At 44.3% G+C, this 20,196-nt stretch overlaps 1 protein-coding gene across 10 annotated transcripts in view; it reads left to right on the forward strand.

Annotated features, from left to right (window-relative positions):
• The first annotated feature begins 16,108 nt into the window (after positions 1–16,108).
• Positions 16,109–20,196, forward strand: part of BCL2L13 (BCL2 like 13) — a 214,940-nt gene continuing 210,852 nt past the window's right edge. For 3 of the 10 annotated variants that reach the window (XM_059684242.1, XM_059684240.1, XM_059684244.1), the window contains exon 1: positions 16,110–16,280. The gene's annotated coding sequence lies outside the window, so the exon portion shown is untranslated. The other 7 variants (XR_009451309.1, XM_059684238.1, XM_059684245.1 and 4 more) reach the window with 4 other exon arrangements.

A 20,196-nucleotide genomic window follows, 5' to 3' on the forward strand; every position in this document is an offset into this window, starting at 1 on the left:
TTTGAAGACCTCAGAAGTTTTGAGGGTACTAATTAGGTATATTGTGGGATGCACCTCTATTGGAAATTTTCTCACGATTGATTGTGAGTTATGGGTTTTTGGTAGGAAGATCACAGATATAAAAGTGCCATTTTTATCATGTCATATCAAGTATTCATGCTGTCAACATTTTCTATGACTTCCTTTTCTTTTTTGTTAATCCTCGCCCAAGGATATTTTTTTCCATTGATTTTCTAGAGAGTGGAAGGGATGGAGAGAGAGAGAGAGAAAAAAAAAGAGAGACACATAGATTGGTTGCCTCCCACATGGCTGGGACCCTTGGCAGTGGCCGGGGATTGAATTGCAACCCAGGTAATTGCCCTTGACTGGGAATCAAACCCAAGACCCAAGATGAAACTTAAGATAATTGCCCAACTATAGGCTAATGTAAATGTTCGTGGGCCGATGACACCAACCACTGAACTACACCAGCCAGGGCTCAACATCATTTTTTACTATTGATGTTGACTGTGATGGCCTGGTTGATGTAGTTTTTGTCAGGTTTCTCCACTGTAAAGTTACACACACACCCTTTACTGTACTCTTTAGAAGGAAGTACTAAGGAGTGAGGAGTCATGCTCCTCATCCTTTAGGGTGGAGTATCAACATAGGTTATTTAGAATTCTTCTGAATGGCTCTATGCATTTTTTAACATCATTCCCAAAACCCACTTAGAGGGACTTATTCAGAAAATTAGGGCAGAAATTCCTCCAGTCTTGTTTGCTTCAAACTCCCATTTTTTTCCCCCAGCTACAGAAGCAAAGACTTGAAAAAGTTATTTTTAGGATAGACTCCTAGTAGTAGACTTAAAGGATTCAAACATTCTTTTTTTTCAAAATCCTCATTGCTGACATGTCTTTTTATTGATTTTAGAGAGAGGAAGAGAGAGAGAGAGAGAGAGAGAGAGAGAGAGAGAGAGAGAGAGAAACATTGATCTGTTTTCTCCTGCACCCATGCTCCAACTGGCAAGCAAACCTGCAACCTGGGTATGTGTATGTGCCCTGTCTGGGAGTAGAATCCAACACCTTTTGGTGTACAGACAACACTCCAACCAACTGAGTCACACCTGCCAGGGCATACACACATTTTTTAAAATATGTTATTGATTTTTTTTTAGAGAGAGAGAAAGGGAGAGGGAGACGGAGATAGAAACATTGATGATAGAGAAACATTAACATCAATTGTCTGCCTCCTGCTGGGGATCTAGCCCAAAACCCCAGCATGTGTACTGACTGGGAATCAAACCAGTGACCTCTTAGTGCATGGGCTAATGCTCAACCACTGAGCCAAACAGACCAGGTGCTCACACATAATACTAGCTTTTTATTTTGAAGAAATTTCAAATACAGTAAGTTGTAAGAATAGTACAATTTTCTTCACCTAGATCCACCAATTGTAAACATTTTGCTATATTTGCTTCATCACCTTTCATACACTGACAGTTCTCAACTTATAATAGCTAGACTTAAGTTTTTTTTTTTTTTTTACTTTATGATAATGGGAAAGCAATATGCTTTCAGTAGAAACTGTTCTTCAGATTTTAAATTTTAATCTTTTCCCAGGCTAGTGATATGCAATACGAGGTGTGATACTCTCTCATGATACTGGGCACTGGCAGTGAGCCACAGCTCCCAGTCAGTGCTAAGATCAGCAGGATAAACAATGCAGGGGTGGAGAGTGTCCAGTATGAGACCTGAGAAATCATTTGGTCTGGCCCTGCCGAGTCATTAGGGGTGAGTTAATTAAATGTTTGACCAAATGTAACAGGCTAATTTTTAAGTTGATAATTTTATATGGCCCATGAATCCTATATAGTAAAACCCCAGTGACTGAATGGCAGAATGACCAGAACTACTGGTCCACCAGTCACTATGATGCGCACTGACCACCAAGGGGCAGATGCTCAACACAGGAGCTTCCCCCTGGTGGTTAGTGCACTCCCACAGTGGGAACACTACTTAGCTGAGTAGGATGAGCGGCGCTTCCACAGCGGGCGATCCCTGCTGGCCATGCCCCCCACCAGTGCACAGAACTCATGCACTGGTCCTCTAGGGATGTTATAAATATTCAAATGGCCCTTGGAAAAAAATTTCCCACCCCTGGATAGGGACAACCCTTTAACCAACCAAACTATCTAGCCAAGTCCTGATAATGACATTTTTGAAGAGTACAAAACATTTGAAGAGGCCAGTTCTAGAAAATCCCTCAAGCCCTGGCTGGTTTGGCTCAGAGGATAGAGCCTCTGCCGGAGGACTGAAGGGTCCGGGTTCGATTCTTGGTCAGGGCACAAGACCAGGTTGTGGGCTCGATCCCCAGCAGGGGGCAGCCATAATTCTCTCTCATCATTGATGTTTCTAACTCTTCCTCTCTGAAATCCTATATAATAAAGAGGTGATAGGTTTCATCACTCCAACACACAAGATAGCTGCTCCCATGTGGTCAAAGATGGCCGCCTCAAGATGGCCAGCAGGGGAGGGCAGTTGGAGGCAACCAGGCCAGCAGGGGAGGGCAGTTGGGAGGGACAAGGACTGCAGGGGAGGGCAGTTGGGGTGACAGGGCTGGCAGGGGAGGGAAGTTAGGGGCAATTGGGCCAGCAGGGGAGCAGTTAGGTGTCAATCAGGCTGGCAGGGAGTGGTTAGGGGGTGATCAGCTGGCAGGCAGAAGTGGTTAGGGCAATCAGGCGGGCAGGCAGGCAAGCAGTTGGGAGTCAGCAGTCCTGGATTGTGAGAGGGATCCAAGATTGAAGAGGGTGCAGGCTGGGCTGAGGGACCTCCCCCCCCCCCCCAGTTCACAAATTTCATGCACTGGGCCTCTAGTCAATAAAAATATTTTTTAAAAGAAGAAAATCCCTCAAGTTGTTTTTTTTTTCTGACCATTTCCTCATAAGTTGATTCAAATTATGCATTACAGAAAAACTACATGTGTATTGTGTCCTCAGTGAACCACCTGTTGGTTTGTGCTTTTGATAGCAATGGTACACATTTTAAAAAATATTTTTATTGTTTTCAGAGAGGAAGTAAGAGGGGGAGAGATAGAAACATCAATGATGAGAGAGAATCATTGATTGGCTGCCTCCTGCATGCCCCCCACTAAAGATTGAGGCTGCAACCAGGGCATGTTGGAATTGAACCATGACCTCCTGGTTCATGCCGGAAGCCGGTCCATCCTTGCTGTTTCAAGGGACCTGGCATATATAGCATACGGTTCTTAATATGTTCGCTCCCCTTAGCGCTGTGTGTTTTAACCAAGGTCACCTCTCCGAGAAAGGTTGTTTCCCCAGGTAGGAACTTTTCCCTGAAGTCAGGGAGGGGATGCCTCTCCTAGAAAGGTTGTTTCCCCAGGTAGGAATTTTTCCCTGAAGTCAGGGAGGGGATGAAACTCCTTAACTAAGTGCCAGGCGGGTAGTTAATCACTACAAACAATCATGCTTAAGCTACATAATCTTTACTCCCTGGAATGGAGATAAGAAACGCCCTAACCTTTGTAATAGAGATTGATAGGATTGAATCAACTGGTATAAATACAGATGTAACAAGACAGACAGAGACAGAACTTACAAGAGAGCCAAGAAGACAGAACCTACACAGAACCTACAGACAGAAGAACTTCACTGGAGAGAACATGGGAAAAGATCCTGGACTGAACCTGACTGCGGAGATTGGCAGGAGAGCCTGACTAGAACCTGGTGACTGAACCTGACTGGAGAACCTGAGCAGAACCTCTCTGGAGATCCAGACCAGAACTTGGCTGGAGATCCTGGCTGAAGATCCTGGCTAGGCTGCTGATCAACTGAACACTGTCTCTGTGTCGTTCCTTCTTCGACGACTCCGTCCACACCTTTGGGGACCCCTGGACCTGCTGGGGTTGGACCCCAGCATATGGTGCCCGAACATTCCTTCTTCGCCGACTCCGTCTACGCCTTTGGGAACCCCTGGACCTGCTGGGGTTGGACCCCGGCATCTGGCGCCCGAACAGGGACCCCTAGGTAAGCGCCCCTCACTCGGGACGGATCGGACTCCACCGTAGGAAGAAGGTGGATAGTCTTCGCCGACTCCGTCCACACCTTTGGGAACCCCTGGAAAAGGATTCCCCTAGGTAAGCCCCCCCCATTGAGAACCCCCACACTCGGGACGGATAGGACTCCACCAGGGTGCTACAGACCCCCCTATAGAGGATAAGTAGGGTAAGAAGGTGGATAGTACAGAACTTAGATTGAGAAGATGTGCCATACTGAGTCCAAAGAAAGAAGACTTTGTATTGATTCTTAGATTGAGAAGATGTGCCATACTGAGTCCAAAGAAAGAAGACTCTGTATTGATCTTTAGATTAAGAAGATGTGCCATACTGAGTCTAAAGAAATAAGACTCTGTATTGATCTTTTAACACATATGCTTGCTAGCAGAGGAATTAAGGTTACTCCCAGTCAGACAGAACATTTTATACAAGAAGTATGTCCATGCTTTTCTGAGGAAGGAAAGGTAAATGTAATGGCATGGGAGAAGGTAGGCCCAAGGAGCCTTATCCTTAACCCCACTGCAGCCTTTCCACCCCGGGAAAGTGCAGGATTGGCAAGCTCTCCCTGGGGTGATAGATCAGGACTCAGGTAATAGCGGAAAGCGCCAATCCTACTCTTAAAATGGATACAAGAGAGCATTTCAGGTTTTTCTTTTTAATGCCTGCTTTTAAAAAATAAAAAAGGGGGAATTTGCCGGGAGCCGGTCCATGCTTGCTGTTTCAAGGGACCTGGCATATATGGCATACTTTTCTTAATATGTTTGCTCACCTTCTTGGCACTATGTGAGAAAGGTTGTTTCCCCAGGTAGGGATTTTCCCCTGAAGTTAGGGAGGGAATAAAACCCCTTAACTAAGTGCCAGGTGGGTAATTAATCACTTTAACTACGAACAATCATGCTTAAGCTACATAATCTTTACTCCCTGGAATGGAGATAAGAAATGCCCTAACCTTTGGAATAGAGATTGATGGGATTGAATCAACTGGTATAAATACAGATGTAACAAGACAGAAAGAGACAGAGCTTAGAAGAGAATTCAGAAGACAGAACCTACACGGAGCCTGGAGACAGAAGAACTTCGCTGGAGAGAACATGGCAAAAGATCCTGGACTGAACCTGACTATAGAACATGGCAAGAGAACCTGATTAGAACCTGGTGACTGAGCCTGGCTGGAGAGCCTAGCGAGGGAACATGGCCACAGAACTTCCCTGGAGATCCAAAGCAGAACCTCTCTGGAGATCCAGACCAGAACTTGGCTGGAGATCCTGGCTGGAGATCCTGGCTAGGCTGCTGATCAACTGAACGTTGTCTCCATGTCATTCCTTCTTTGCCGATTCCGTCCACACCTTTGGGGACCCCTGGACCTGCTGGGGTTGGACCCCGGCATCTGGCGCCCGAACAGGGACCCCTAGGTAAGCGCCCCGCACTCGGGACGGATAGGACTCCACCATAGGAAAAGGGTGGATAGTCTTCGCCAACTCCGTCTACGCCTTTGGGAACCCCTGGACCTGCTGGGGTTGGACCCCGGCAGGTTCATAGGTCGATGCTCAACCATTGAGCAACACTGGCTGGGCAATGGTCCACATTTTTAAGGCTAACACATTGTTTTCCAGCTCTATTAAAATGTAATGTTCTTTTTTCTTTTAATATATTTTTTATTGATTTCAGAGAGGAAGGGAAAGATAGAAACATCAATGATGAGAGAGAATCATTGATTGGCTGCCTCCTGTACATCCCCTACTGGGGATCGAGCCCACAACCTGGGCATGTGCCCTTGACCAGAATCGAACCTTGGATCCTTCAGTCCACAGGTTGATGCTCTATGCAGTGAGCCAAACCAGCTAAGGCTGTAATGTTCTTTGTAGTGTATGACAGATTGGAACACATATTTGATAAAACTGTTAGTATTTCATGAGAGAATGATTAGGACACAGGATGGTAAAACTGTAGGGCAACAGAAATCCATGAAATTGACCTTCTTTTGTTCAGTATTCTAATGAGCTGAGCTAAACCAGATGATAGGTTTCTCTCATCTTGCTAGTTTTTGTATTAATGACTTCATTCTTCACAATCCCAGAGACAGATTTCCTTCTTCTATCATTTCTAGGTCAGGATGAGGTGATACATATTCACTCTTTTGGATTACAATCCCTCTTCCCATTGAATTTTACAATGTCCTACAAATGACGGGTAGAGGAGTGAAAGCAGAAATCTAATGACATGTGTATAATAACTAATGAAATTCATGTTTGAAACAGATAAAGCATTGTTCAGATCAATGTGCTCTTTTTTTAATACCATGTGCTGATATCTATCATAATTTTGAGACATTAAAAATACAGAAAAATGCTCAACTGGTGCTGCTCAATGGTTGAACACCCATCCATGAACCAGGTCACTGGTTCCATTCCTGGTCAGGGCACATGCCCAAATTGCAGGCTCAATCCCCAGTGTGGGTGTGCAGTAGGCAGCCAATCGATGATTCTCTCTCATCATTGATGTTTCTGTTTCTCTCTCCCTCTCCCTTTCTCTCAGAAATCAATAAAAATATATTTAAAAAGACACAGAAAAGTACTGTGGTTGGAAAAAAAGGGGCTATACGTAAAGTAACCTCAGGAGGTGATCTGATCATAAATTCCTAACTGGGTAGAAAACAATGTGTAGTCACATCCCAGGCATATACCTTCTTTTTTTAAAATATATTTTTATTGTTGACAGTATTACAAATATCTCCCATTCTCCCCCTCCGCCCAGCCCCAACCCTTCCCTGAAGGGGTGTATACCTTCTTGCTCATTATTTCTGTGCATCCAGGTTAACACACCTTTAAAATAAATTCTACCTTCAGAGAACAAATAATGTTGTTGACCATCATGTAATCCAACCCTTACCTTTCTTTCTTCCATTATCATGTAATCTTCCTTTTATTCCCTCCTTAATTACAGATACATAAAAGAAGCTGCAAAACTTTTACTCTCTGGAGCATGCGATTTTGCTCCCTGGCATATGTCATCAGTTTGGCTCAAATAAACTCATAAAAATTCTCTACAGGTTTGTATGTTTCTTACATCAACCGTACAAAGAATAATTCAAATACATATAATCATGTACCAACACCCAGAATTGACAATTAGTATTTGTCACATTTGTCCTAAGTCTTCATTTTTAAAAAATATATTTTATTGATTTTTTTACAGAGAGGAGGGGAGAGGGACAGAGAGCTAGAAACATCGATGAGAGAGAAACATCGATCAGCTGCCTACTGCACACTCCCCACTGGGGATGTGCTTGCAACTAAGGTACATGCCCTTGACTGGAATCGAACCTGGGACCCTTGAGTCCGCAGGCCAAGGCTCCATCCACTGAGCCAAACTGGCTAGGGCATAAGACTTCATTTTTAAAATAAAAGTGTTACAGATATAGTTAACATCCCCTCCCCCATGTTAATGCTCTTTATAACTAGTGTCTGCAGTGTTTTGCTGTTTACAACTAGTTTCAGCCGTATTTTGCTGTCTGATAAGAATGTGGTAAGCTTCACAGAGACAGTCTCTGGAGTGAAAAAGTTATTATTAGTAGGTGCAAAAATTAACTATTGGTAGTTTCCTAAATCCAGTTTTCTCCTGCACTAGCTTAGGTCTTGTGGAGAAACTTTATTACAACAGCTTTAAATTCAAAAATCCCACTCCTAGATAAGCCTATTTACCTATGGGTTCTCTAAAATCACTGATGTAAATTCCTGTCAGGTTCATCACAGAGATGGTTTGCTAGCTCATTGTCTTACCCAAAATGAGGCTTCAGTCTGTGGTTTAATTAGAAATTGAGTTAGCAGAATAAACTTTTTTTTTCATTGTTTACTAGTATGTGCCTTTATTATTTTTTTTCTGATGACATATTCTTTCTTTTATTTTGATAAACTCTCTTCTCTCTCTCTCTCTCTCTCTCTCTCTCTCTCTCTCTCTCTCTCTCTCCCGGGGCTGACAGAGTGTGTTAACCACAGATCAGTTTGAGAAGTGACAGTTCCGTAACAATTACTTTCCTTTGGATTTCTAAAAATCAAGGTCGCGAGGGCCCAGGGCCATGGCAGTCCCCACAAGGCAAGGGTTTCCAGGGTAAGAAGGGTCCTGCTCTGGGATCAGGATGGCTCAGGGGACAAGTGACCTCACACATTCAGAGGGTGTGGGCGGAGGGTCAGGTCCATGTGATCCGGGCCACCGCTGAGCCAGCAGGGATGACAAGACCTAAGAGGGGCTAAGAGGGTGGGGGAGTGCTGAGGGGTCAGAATGAAGGTTCCAGGCCAGAAGTGGGGGGGGGGCACAGGCCCAGGGACTCCCTGGGGTTCAACACCCCACGGGGGTGGGCTCCTGAAAGGACCTGCTGGCCACCACCTGGTCCGGCCAAGGACTGGCTGAAGAGCTGGTCCTGTGTGTTGTGGGTCCAGCATCTCCCGCCAACCCCTCCGCACTCCCAGGCAGGCAGGCAGAAGCTTATGAGACTGGGAGGGGGAGGGGCCGGAGACCCAAGGGCTAGGAGTGGCCTTGGACCTGAGCTTGCCAGTGGCAGCAGCAGGAGGTGGCCCACCCACCGCCCTTCACCTGCCCAGCAGCAGGTGGGGATTCTGGATTCGAATGCCCTGGGAAGCAGAGGCCTGCTGAGGGGACAGGGCTGAGGCTGCCTGTGTATCCACGAGGGGGTTCCAGCAGCGGGTGCACGTTCCCTGCCAGAAGGGGCGGAGCCAGTGATTAGTGGGTGGTGCCAAGCCCACCTGGGTGGGGCTAGAGGGGAGGGGCTTACCGGGGCGCTAGAGGCTGAGGCGCCCCAAGTTGTCCCGGAGTGCGGGATCTCTGCTGCCATCTAGAGCTGCGTGTCCTGGCAGCTCGGGGCACGCTTTCCTGTGCACCTGCTGCCCACTGTGTCCCCAGCCCACTGTCCACTGAGAACATAGCATCAAGCTCTAAAAATATATTTTTATTGATTTCATAGACGAAGCAAGAGGGAGAGAGAGATAGAAACATCAATGATGAGACAGAATCATTGATTGGCTGCCTCCTGCACGCTCAGTTTTGGGGATTTGAGCATGTGCCCTGACCTGGAATCGAACCATGACCTCCTGGTTCATACCTTGACCCTCACCCACTGACCACACTTGACAAACCAACTCTTGAGTTTGTTTGCTGGGGAGGAAACAGAGAGAGACTCAAGGTAAATGCAAATCATCTCTATCTTTGAATGGTGAGGAATGAATTTTACAAAGAAAGAACAAATGGTAGCAAAAAGTAGTGAAACTCTAACTTAGGCACTTGCACTTTTTGCTCCTTTCCAACCAATTTTCCTCACAGCAGAAAGAGAGGTTGAAAACCTAAATGGCATCTAGCCCCAATTTATAATCTTCTAGTGGCTTCCATTTGCTCGTGTGGATTGTGTAAGTGCTGCCTGACCTGGTCCTACTTGTCTGATCTCATTACTCCTCTTCCCTTGTTCTCCACCTCAAAGTTTTACTGGTTTCTTTTCAGTTCCTGGAAAACACCAACATTTAACTTGAGAAGTTCTTTTTCTCTACTTACCCTTAGCTTTCTTTAGGTCTCAACTTAAAATATCCCATCCTGAGAGAGATCTTCCTCTCTCTCTCTCTCTCTCTCTCTCTCTCTCTCTCTCTCTCTCTCTCTTTCTTTTTATAAACACCCTTTCATCTTATTTTCTATTCCAGTCCCTTTTTTGTTAACTTCAGGACATGCCACAAATAAACAATTTTTTCTCTTATTGTTTTTTGGTTTTCATCTTTTTTTTTCAATAAAAATATCAGTTTTACAACAAGAATGATATCTGCCCTACTCATTGTTTTTGTCAGCATCCAGCACATTGCTTGGTACATAGTGGGAGTTTAATAAATAATTGATGAAATGAGAATGAATAAAATGCATCTCATGTTTAGAATTTATAATCACATTTGTCTGAGGCTAGCACTCTGCATCACTCATAAGATCTGTAAAAAGAAAAGAAAACAACCCCACACACTGATAAAATAATTTCTGTAAAAGACTATATTATTTCACACCATCTGCTGAAAAATCTGTCCCTTTCCCCACTGAATTTCCTTGACACCTCTGTCCTGACCAGTGTTGCTCAGCTGTTAGAGACTCAGCCTGCACACTGAAGGGTCTCAGGTTCAATTCCCCATCAATGGCACGTAACTGGGTTTCAGGTTTGATCTCCAGCCCCAGTCTCAGGCCTGTGTAGGAGGCAACCAATCAATATCATTCTCTCACATCAATGTTTTTCTCTCTCTCCCTCTCCCCTCCTCTCCCTCCTCCCTTCCACTCTCTCCAAAAATCAATGGAAAAAAATACCCTCATGTGAGGATTAAAACAACAACAACAACAACAACAACAAAACACAAATCAATTGACCATTCTGGACTTTCTATTTTGTTCCATTGACCTATATGCTATCCTTATGGTATTCAAAAAGCAAAAGAAAAAAAAAAAAGAGGGAGGTAAGCAAACTCTAAAACTGAAAGCAACCTGAAAGAAATGAATCTAATCTTTTAACATAACTACCCAGAATTATTTCATGTTACTTTTGGGGGAGAAATTTACATACAATAAACTGCATAGACCTAAAAAGTACAAGTAGATGAGTTTTGATATCTGTGTGATCACCACCCCAAACAAGATACTGAATATTTCCATCACCCAGAAAGAAAGTTCCTTTCCTGTCAATCCCACACCTCCAACCCCCAGGCAACAGTGTGCTGATTTCTATAACTTGCCGGAAGCCAGTCCACCCTTGCTGCTTGACACAGTCACTGCAGGGAAGAAACATCTGCACAGCTTATGTTTCAAGGGACCTGGCATATATGGCATATGTTTGCTCCCCCTCTTAGCACTATGTGTTTTAACCAGAACCACCTCCCTGAGAAAGGTTGTTTCCCCAGGTGGGGATTTTCCCCTGGAGTTAGGGATTAACAGGACTAAGGAAGGGAATAAATCAGTAAAACCCCTTAACTAAGTACCAGGCGGGTAGTTAATCACCTTAACTATGAACAATCACACTTACGTTACATAATCTTTACTTAGGATAATCTCCTTCAGTTACTTCCTTGTAGCTTAACAGAACAGTAGTGACCTTGGAATGGAGATAACAAACACCCTAACCTTTGGAATAGAATGGATAGGATTAAAATCAAATGGTATAAATACAGATGTAACAGGAGAATAAAGAGAGAACCTGGCTGGAGAACCTGGCTATGCTGATCAACTGAATGCTCTCTCCGTGTCCTTCCTTCTTTGCTGACTCCGTCCACACCTTTGGGAACCCCTAGACCTGCTGGGGCTGGACCCTAACAATAACTATTGATTAATTTAGCTTGTTCCTGAAATTTATATAAACAGGATCACACAGCATGTACATTTTTGAGTCTGACTTCTTTCATTCAATACAATGTGTTTCTTTTCAATATATTTCTTTTTTTTATATTTTTATTGATTTCAGAGAGGAATAGAGAGGGATAGAGAGATAGAAACATCAATGATGAGAGAGAATCATTGATTGGCTGCCTCCTGTATGCCCCCTACTAGGGATCAAGCCCACAACCCAGGCATGTGCCCTTGGCCAGAATCGAACCTGGGACCCTTCAGTCCACAGGCCAAAGCTCTATCTACTGAGCTAAACCGTCTAGGGCTTCAATATATTTCTTTATTGATTTCAGAGAGGAAGGGAGGAGAAAGAGATAGAAACATCAATGATGAGTGAGAATCATTGATCAGCTGCCTCCTGCACACCTACTGGGGATCAAGCCCTAAACCCAGGCATGTGCCCTTGGCCGGAATCGAACCTGGGAACCTTCAGTTTGCAGGCTGACACTCTATCCACTGAGCCAAGCAGGCTAGGGCAGTGGTCAGCAAACCGTGGCTCGTGAGCCACATGCGGCTCTTTGGCCCCTTGAGTGTGGCTCTTCCACAAAATACCACTTGCGGGCGCGCATGTACAGTGCAATTGAAACTTCGTGGCCCATGCGCATAAGTAGGTTTTCGGCCTGGGCGAGTCTATTTTGAAGAAGTGGCATTAGAAGAAGTGGGGGGTGTCGGTAGGTCGGGCCAGTGACCTCTTTGTGCATGGGTCAATGCCACATGGGCTGGACCACTACAGTGTTTTTGAGTTTAATTTGTATTTCCTCATATAACTGATTTATTTTGTCTATGCTGTGTAATTTCCATTGTATGAATAGACTTCAAAAAGTTAATGTTATGAAAAGACTAGGAGACAGCCTGCTTGTTTCACTCAGTGGTTGAGTATCGACCTATGAACCAGGAGGTCAGGGTTTGATTTCCAGTCAGGGCACATGCCGGGGTTGCAGGGTCGATCCCCAGTAGAGGGTGTATTGGAGGCGGATCAATGATTTTCTGTCATCATTGATGTTTCTATCTCTCTCTATCTCCCTGCCTCTCTGAAATCAGTAAAAAAATATTGTAGCACTTGCTGGTTTGGCTCAGTGGATAGAGCATTGGCCTGCAGATGGAAGAGTCCTGGGTTCGATTCTGGTCAAGGGCACATGCCCAGGTTTCAGGCTTGATCACCGCTAGCTCAATGATTCTCTCTTATCATTGCTGTTTCTGTCTCTCTCTCCCTCTCCCTTCCTCTCTGAAATCAATAAAAATATATTAAAAATATTTTAAAAATGAGACTAGGACAAATAAAAGATGTAATAACCAAAGGCAATTCATGATCTTGGTATTAAAAAACACACACAAAAACCATAAATCCATTACTTTGACAATTGTGAAAATTTAAACATGTACTGGTTAGTAGGTACTATTAGGGAATTTTGATAGTTTTCTTAGCTCACTAAAACTTTTCTGTCCAATTTCTCTATTAATGGCACCACTGTTTTTGATAGATCCTGACTTCCCCCAACTGGTGGGTGGAGTATGACATAACCTGCAGCCCAGAAATACTTGAGTGCCTAACCATGTCCACTATATGGACTATATATTGAACCACCCATCAGCACCTGCCAAATACCCTAAGCCCTTGTCCCTAAGTACCTGAGTGCCTAACTATGTACCTTATATGGGCCATACATTAAGCCACCAATCAGTGTGCGCCGAGTACCCTAAGCCCCCATTCCTTCCCATTCCTCCCCTGAAAAGGAGTGTTCACCTCTGCACGGGTTGCTCTTCTCCCCTTGCGAGACAGCCCAGCAGGTCTTTCTCCCAATAAAGTCTGTAATCCTGGTTTTTGGCTCCCGACTTGTCTTTCATTCTTCTCAGTCACTCATGCTTAATTCTTTAAAAAAAAAAATTTTTTTATTGATTTGAGAGAGAGAGAGAACTTTGATTTGTTGTTCCACTTATTTATGCATTCATTGGTTGCTTCTTGTAGTACCCTGACTGGAGATTGAACTCACAAACTTGGCATATGCAGACAAAACTCTAACCGAGTTACCTGGCGCAGGGCCTCAGGTTTAATTCTTTTTTTTTTAAATTCCCATGCATTCTCATGATGTTAACGGAGAATGAAGAGTTAGACCTTGGTCCTTGAGTTTGGCTAAGAAAGAATTCTGAGTCAAGGACTCTAATGCAAGAAGTTTATTTAGAAAGTCACAGAGGTAGAAGAAGTGAGCCACTTGGCCTACATGTACTCAGGAAACATGTTACAGATGTTTCTATCTCTCCCTTCTTCGCTCTCTAAAATCAATAAAGACATTTTTAAAAAAAGTTACAGCACTGGCCGTTTGGCTCAGTGGTTGGTTAGAGTGTCAGCTGGCGGACTGAAGGGTCTTAGGTTTGATTCCTGACCCAGGATACCTACCTCAGTTCCAGGTTCAATCCCTGGCCCCTGGTCAGAGTGTGAGTGGGAGGCAACCAAATCGATGTATTTCTCTCACATCAATGTCTCTCTCTCTACCCCTCCTCTCCCTCTCTTCCACTCTCTAAAAAAAAAATCAATGGAAAAATAACCTTGGGTGAGTAAAAAAAAAAAAGTTTCAGAGGCAAAATAGGGCCCTTGTGGCTTAGGAGAAAGGAAAAAATACATGCCTAAGGAAAGGAAGGGGAGCGGGGAGGAGAGGGAGGCACAGGAGAGAGAGAGAGAGAGAGAGAGAGAGAGAGAGAGAGAGAGAGAGAGAGAGAGAGAGGCACTGGGTCCTTTGTCTTAGGGTTTTTATCAGTTCTCTAAAGGTGGGGATTTTAGAGGAGGTTTCAACGGAGGATCTCAACAGAAATATTCATCAGCTTTCCAGGTGTCTCTACTTTCAGGGTCTCTACTGATTGGTCAGCTGCACTAGAGGAGGGGGTCATTAGTCTTTGTATCTGGTCCTGATGTGGGCCATGGCATTGCTTCATCTGGTTTTGTTGCTTTTCTGGGCCTGGAGCTGAAACAAAACTGAGGCCTAGATGTTATCTCTAGTTGGACCAAAACTCTGTTGTCATCACAAGACCGACAGACCCTTCTTGTCCTGAGGGCTTAATGCTTAAGGGAGTGGTAGAGCAAAGCCTTGTTCCTCCTCTAAGGGGGTAAAAAACCAGATGATTAGCGATATGAAAGGTCAGGGGGTCTAAACCACATGACTAGGGAGGAAATATCACGTAGTGGTTCTCAACCTGTGGGTTGCGACCATCAGAAAACACATATAGCATATCAGATATTTACATTACGATTCATAACAGTAGCAAAATTACAGTTATGAAGTAGCAACGAAAATAATTTTATGGTTGGGGGTCACTACAACATGAGGAACTGTATTAAAGGGTCGCGGCATTAGGAAGGTTGATAGTTGTTTTCTCTAGTTTTGCCTGTTGCTAGGCACCTGGGACTTTCAGCTCTGGTGACATTCTGTACCTGGCCTTTGGTTCCTGCACTGCTCATGCATGTTTAACTGCCTACTCTATCAATATCAATTCAGGTTCTTACCACTTTTTCCCCCATAGCTTAATTGAGCTATGTATGCCACACAATTCACCTATTTTAAATATTTTCAAGTATATTCACAGAATTGTGAAACCATCACCCCAAAAAGAAATTGGTACCCATTAGCAATTAGGCTTTTATTGGTACCCATTAGCATTATTGGTACCCATTAGCAATTAGCAATCATTCATCAGGCTTTTATTGCTCCTGATCTGGCTCCTGGCAACAGCCTTCTAACTCATTTTTAACACTTTCCTTCTTCCAATTTATCTCATGTACACCACAAGCCATTTGATTTCCCTAAAGCAGCGATGGCGAACCTATGACACGCGTGTCAGAGGTGACACGTGAACTCATTTTTTTGGTTGATTTTTCTTTGTTAAATGGCATTTAAATATATAAAATAAATATCAAAAATATAAGTCTTTGTTTTACTATGGTTGCAAATATCAAAAAATTTCTATATGTGACATGGCACCAGAGTTAAGTTAGGGTTTTTCAAAATGCTGACACGCCGAGCTCAACAAAAGGTTCGCCACCACTGCCCTAAAGCATGGTTTACATATTCTGTCCTCTCCACTAGATACCTTCAGTGACTCCCGCAAAACATGCTGAGTTCAAGTACACATCCATTAACACACATTCTATTCCAGGTCCAGTGCTACGTGCTGTGAACAAAATGGATTATCACTGAAGATTCCCTTTATCTCCACAGTGCCTCTACTCATGCCTCTTTACCTCCACCCGCCCCCCAGAAATCTTTCCCAACTTTCAAAGTCCATCTTCCCCCAAACTGGCTGCGAACTTCGCAGCTCTCCTGGAAGTTCTCTATCACGCCTGCGTGCACATACTAAAAGCTCAATATTGGCTTGTGGATACAGAACATGTTCTGTGGAGGCGGCAATGCTCCTTGACCCAGGGAATCGCCAGCCTCTCTCACAGTACATCGTAGACCACCGCCCTGCCTCCAGTTATCAACGTGTCCACCAAGCCCGGGAATCACAGATTGGAGCCGCTCCTGGGGAGAGAGGGCTAGGGAAGGTCGGCTCTTTCGGGTGACATCTGCGCGGAGAGACCTCCAGGCTTCTATGGCTCGTCCTTGCGCTGGAGCAGAGAGCCGCCCCTTTCGGCGTCCCTGGGCGCCCCCAGCCGCCGCGCCGCCGGCGGTGACGGAAGCACGCCGCGGTGACCCAACCTCCCAACATGGCGGTGCGGTAGGCTAGGGCAGCGGGTCGAAGCCACCATCCCCCCTGGAGGACCCTGTTGGAAACAACTGCCGCCGCCGCCTCTTCTTTCTTTTCTTCTGGGTCAGGCACCGTGTCAGGTGAGGGCCTGGGGTTCCGGGCAGGCGGAGCTAGTCCTCACCCAGTTTCTCACGGTTTCACTGTGTAGGAAGGTGTCCGGAGACGGTGCCGAACCACCGGCTCCTCAGTAGTTCCGACGCCGCCGGAGTGTCAGTGATGGTGTGACCGTGACTGTGCAAGTGCGCGTCCCGGCCCCTTCTCCCGGGCGTCCTCGGAGCGGAAAGGGCCCGTTTCCTGGTAACTGCACCTACCTGTCCGCCGCGAGCGCTCGTGGAGCGGGCTGAGTGCTGCGGGAGGCGAAGGAGGTCGGCTCCTGCCCTGCACCTTCACACAGAAATCCGGCTCCATTTTTAGAACAAGGCTGGGGAATGTGGACATCTTTTGGGTGAGGAAGAGGTATTTTTCTTGTGATTTGTTTAGAATGATTATAGATTAGCTCTGCCAATCCTGGTAATTTCTGGTGTTAGAATTTTTTAAATCCTTTCTATATTGATGTCCTGACACCATTATTATTATTATTATTATCATTATATTTTTTCAGAAAACCTTCCTTATCCTTGGAGTCAATGCATCTCACAGTGTGTCGTTTCTACCTATGATTTGTATCCTTTCACCATTTCCAGGAGACCCCAAGTTTTTTTCCTTCGTAACCAACTATGAAGGAAAGCTGCTAGACTTTTTGAATTGAGGCTTTACCCTAATTGGACGGATTTGGACAGTTGTTCACAGGCTCATTTATCCAAAATAGATCTCACTGTGTTTATTTAGAAGTTTTAGCTGAACTGATAACATCCCCTTTTATATTATATAAAGTAAAACAGACAGAAAGTCTTTTTGCCAAATTGTCAGTAAGATTTCCCCTGGAGGTTTGTGGTAAACCAGAATGTTGATCTCTGCCCTGACTTGTGTGACCTTGGATGAGTTGCCATACCCTTATAATACCTTCTTTTTTTTTTCTTTTTTAGCTCCCAGAAAATTAAGCAAATGTTTGTATAGGTAGTGAACTGTTTCTACTTCATATACAGTTGGATACATATACATTGCACATTGATACCTGCAAATTGAAAATATTCATACCATTATGAAAAATGTTTTGTTTTGTCTTGTTAATCCTCATCTGAGGATATTTTTTACATTGATTTTTAGAGAGAGTGGAAGGGAGGAAAGGAGAGAGAGAGAGAGAGAGAGAGAGAGAGATTGGTTGCCTCCGGCACAGGCTCTAACTGGGGCCAGGAATCGGACCTGCAACCCAGGTACGTGCCCTTGACAGGGAATCAAACCTGAGACCCTTCAGTGCTTGGGCCAATGCTCTAACCATTGGGCAACATCAGCCCAGGCATGACATTTTTTTTTTTGTTTTTTGCTACTAAGGATTTTGAAAATGCTTTAACTCTTGATTAGTCAGGTACTATTCTCAGTCGCCCCTCCCCCCAAAGACTTCTTTTCTTTTTTAATATATATATTTTATTGATTTTTTACAGAGAGGAAGGGAGAGGGATAGAGAGTTAGAAACATCGATGAGAGAGAAACATCGATCAGCTGCCTCCTGCACACTCCCCACTGGGGATGTGCCCGCAACCAAGGTAATGCCCTTGACCGGAATCGAACCTGGGACCCTTGAGTCCGAAGGCTGATGCTCTATCCTCTGAGCCAAACCAGTTAGGGCAAGACTTACTTTCTTATGGATGATTGTACCCCAATAGTTGAGTTCAGTGGAAGCATATGTAAGGTTGAGTCCCACCAGATTAGTAAAGAAAAGATGTACTCACAAGCACATTAGTTAATCAAGATTTACTCAATATCGTATACTAAGCTTTGAGGAGAAGTGATTTACAATAATAATAATCACTGTTTTATTTATTTATTTAAATTTTAAATATTTATTGTTGAGAGTATTACAGATGTCCCCCTTTCCCACCCATTGCCCTCCTCCACTTGGTTTCCAACCTATTCCAGTTCTTCAACACCCTACTGTCTGGATCCATAGGTAAAATCTTTGGTTACTCTCTTCCTGCTTCCCACTCACCTTTCCTCTGAGATTTTTCAGTCTGTTCTATGCTTCCATGCCACTGATTCTACTTTATTCACCAGTTTATTTTCATTAGATTTCTTGTTCGTTTATTTTGATTCACTTGTTGATAGATATGTATATGTTGCCATTTTATTCATATTTTTTATTTCTTCTTCCTCCTCCTCTTAAAGAACTAGAAGCCCGGTGCATGAAATTTGTGCACAGGGGAGGGGGGTTGTCCCTCAGCCTGGCCTGCACCCTCTCCAATCTGGGACCCCTTGGGGGATGTCTGACTGCCGGTTTAGGCCTGATCCAGGGATCGGGCCTAAACCGGCGGTTGGACATCCCTCTCACAATTGGGACTGCTGGCTCCTAACTGCTTGCCTGCCTGCCTGCCTGCCATATTGCAGGGGTGGGCAAACTAAACTGGACCGGAGGGCCGGAACAAAAGCATGGATGGAGTGTTTGTGTGAACTAATATAAATTCAAAGTAAACATCATTACATAAAAGGGTACGGTCTTTTTTTTTTTTTTAGTTTTATTCATTTCAAACGGGCCGGATCTGGCCCGCGGGCCGTAGTTTGCCCACAGCTGCTCTAACTACTTCTGCCTGCCAGCCTGATCACCCCCTAACCACTGCTCTGCCAGCACGATCGCCCCTAAATGCCCTCCCCTGCTGGCCTGATAACTCCCAACTGCCCTCCCCTGCTGGCCATCTTGTGACGGCCATCTTGTGACAATGTCACACGAGGGTGTCGCGCAAGGGCATTACACCACCTAGGCCAGGGGTGGGCAAACTTTTTGACTCGAGGGCCACAATGGGTTCTTAAACTGGACTGGAGGGCCGGAACAAAAGCATGGATGGAGTGTTTGTGTGAACTAATATAAATTCAAAGTAAACATCATTACATAAAAGGGTACGGTCTTTTTTTTATTTAGTTTTATTCATTTCAAATGGGCTGGATCCGGCCTGCGGGCTGTAGTTTGCCCACGGCTGACCTAGGCTTTTATTATATAGGATACCCTTTAACTTTTCATGTAATATTGGATTGGTTGTGATGAACTCCTTTACCTTTTTCTTGTTTGAGAAGCTCTTTATCTGACCCTCAATTCTAAATGAGAGCTTTGCTGGGTAGAGTAATCTTGGTTGTAGGTCCTTACTGTTCATCACTTTCCTTTCCTTTCCTTTCCTTTCCTTTCCTTTCCTTTCCTTTCCTTTCCTTTCCTTTCCTTTCCTTTCCTTTTCTTTTCTTTTCTTTCTTTCAAATATATTTATCACTTTGAATATTTCTTGCCACCCAATTCTGAATTGCAAAGTGTTTATTGAGAAATCAGCTGACATTCCCACGGGAGCTTCCTTGTAGGTAACTAATTGCTTTTCTCTTGCTGCTTTTAAGATTCTCTCTGTCTTTAGCCCTTGGCATTTTAATTATGATGTGTCTTGGTGTGGGCCTCTTGTTTGGGACTCTCTGTGCTTCCTGGACTTGTAGTTTTTTCAGCCCAGGAACATGACTTGCTTTATAGCCAGGTGCAAACATTTTACACTGTAACCAAATGTCTGTGAACCATTTTCCTGTGCCTCATCTCATTTGATCCTCACAGAAGTCTTGGAGTAGGTAGAAAGGCGCCTCAGTAGAATCCTATTTTCATTAGTTAGAAAATGGAGATTTAGAAAGCTTAAAAACTTGACCCAACTGAAAAAAAGAAAGAAATGGTGGACTTTGAAAATGACTTCAGGTTTTCTCACTGTGCAGAATATAGTCAAACACTGCTGCAGTTAAATATTTTACCCTTTTTTCTCCCTGTGTGATCTACAATAATAACTTCGTGTTAATATTTACTGCTGTGTTGCTGACAATTACCTGAAAGAGAAGTTACCTGCAGATGCTCAATGCAGGAGCTGCTGTGACAAGCACGGAGAAACG

Source organism: Myotis daubentonii, chromosome 2, assembly GCF_963259705.1.
Source record: "Myotis daubentonii chromosome 2, mMyoDau2.1, whole genome shotgun sequence".
NCBI lineage: Eukaryota > Metazoa > Chordata > Mammalia > Chiroptera > Vespertilionidae > Myotis > Myotis daubentonii.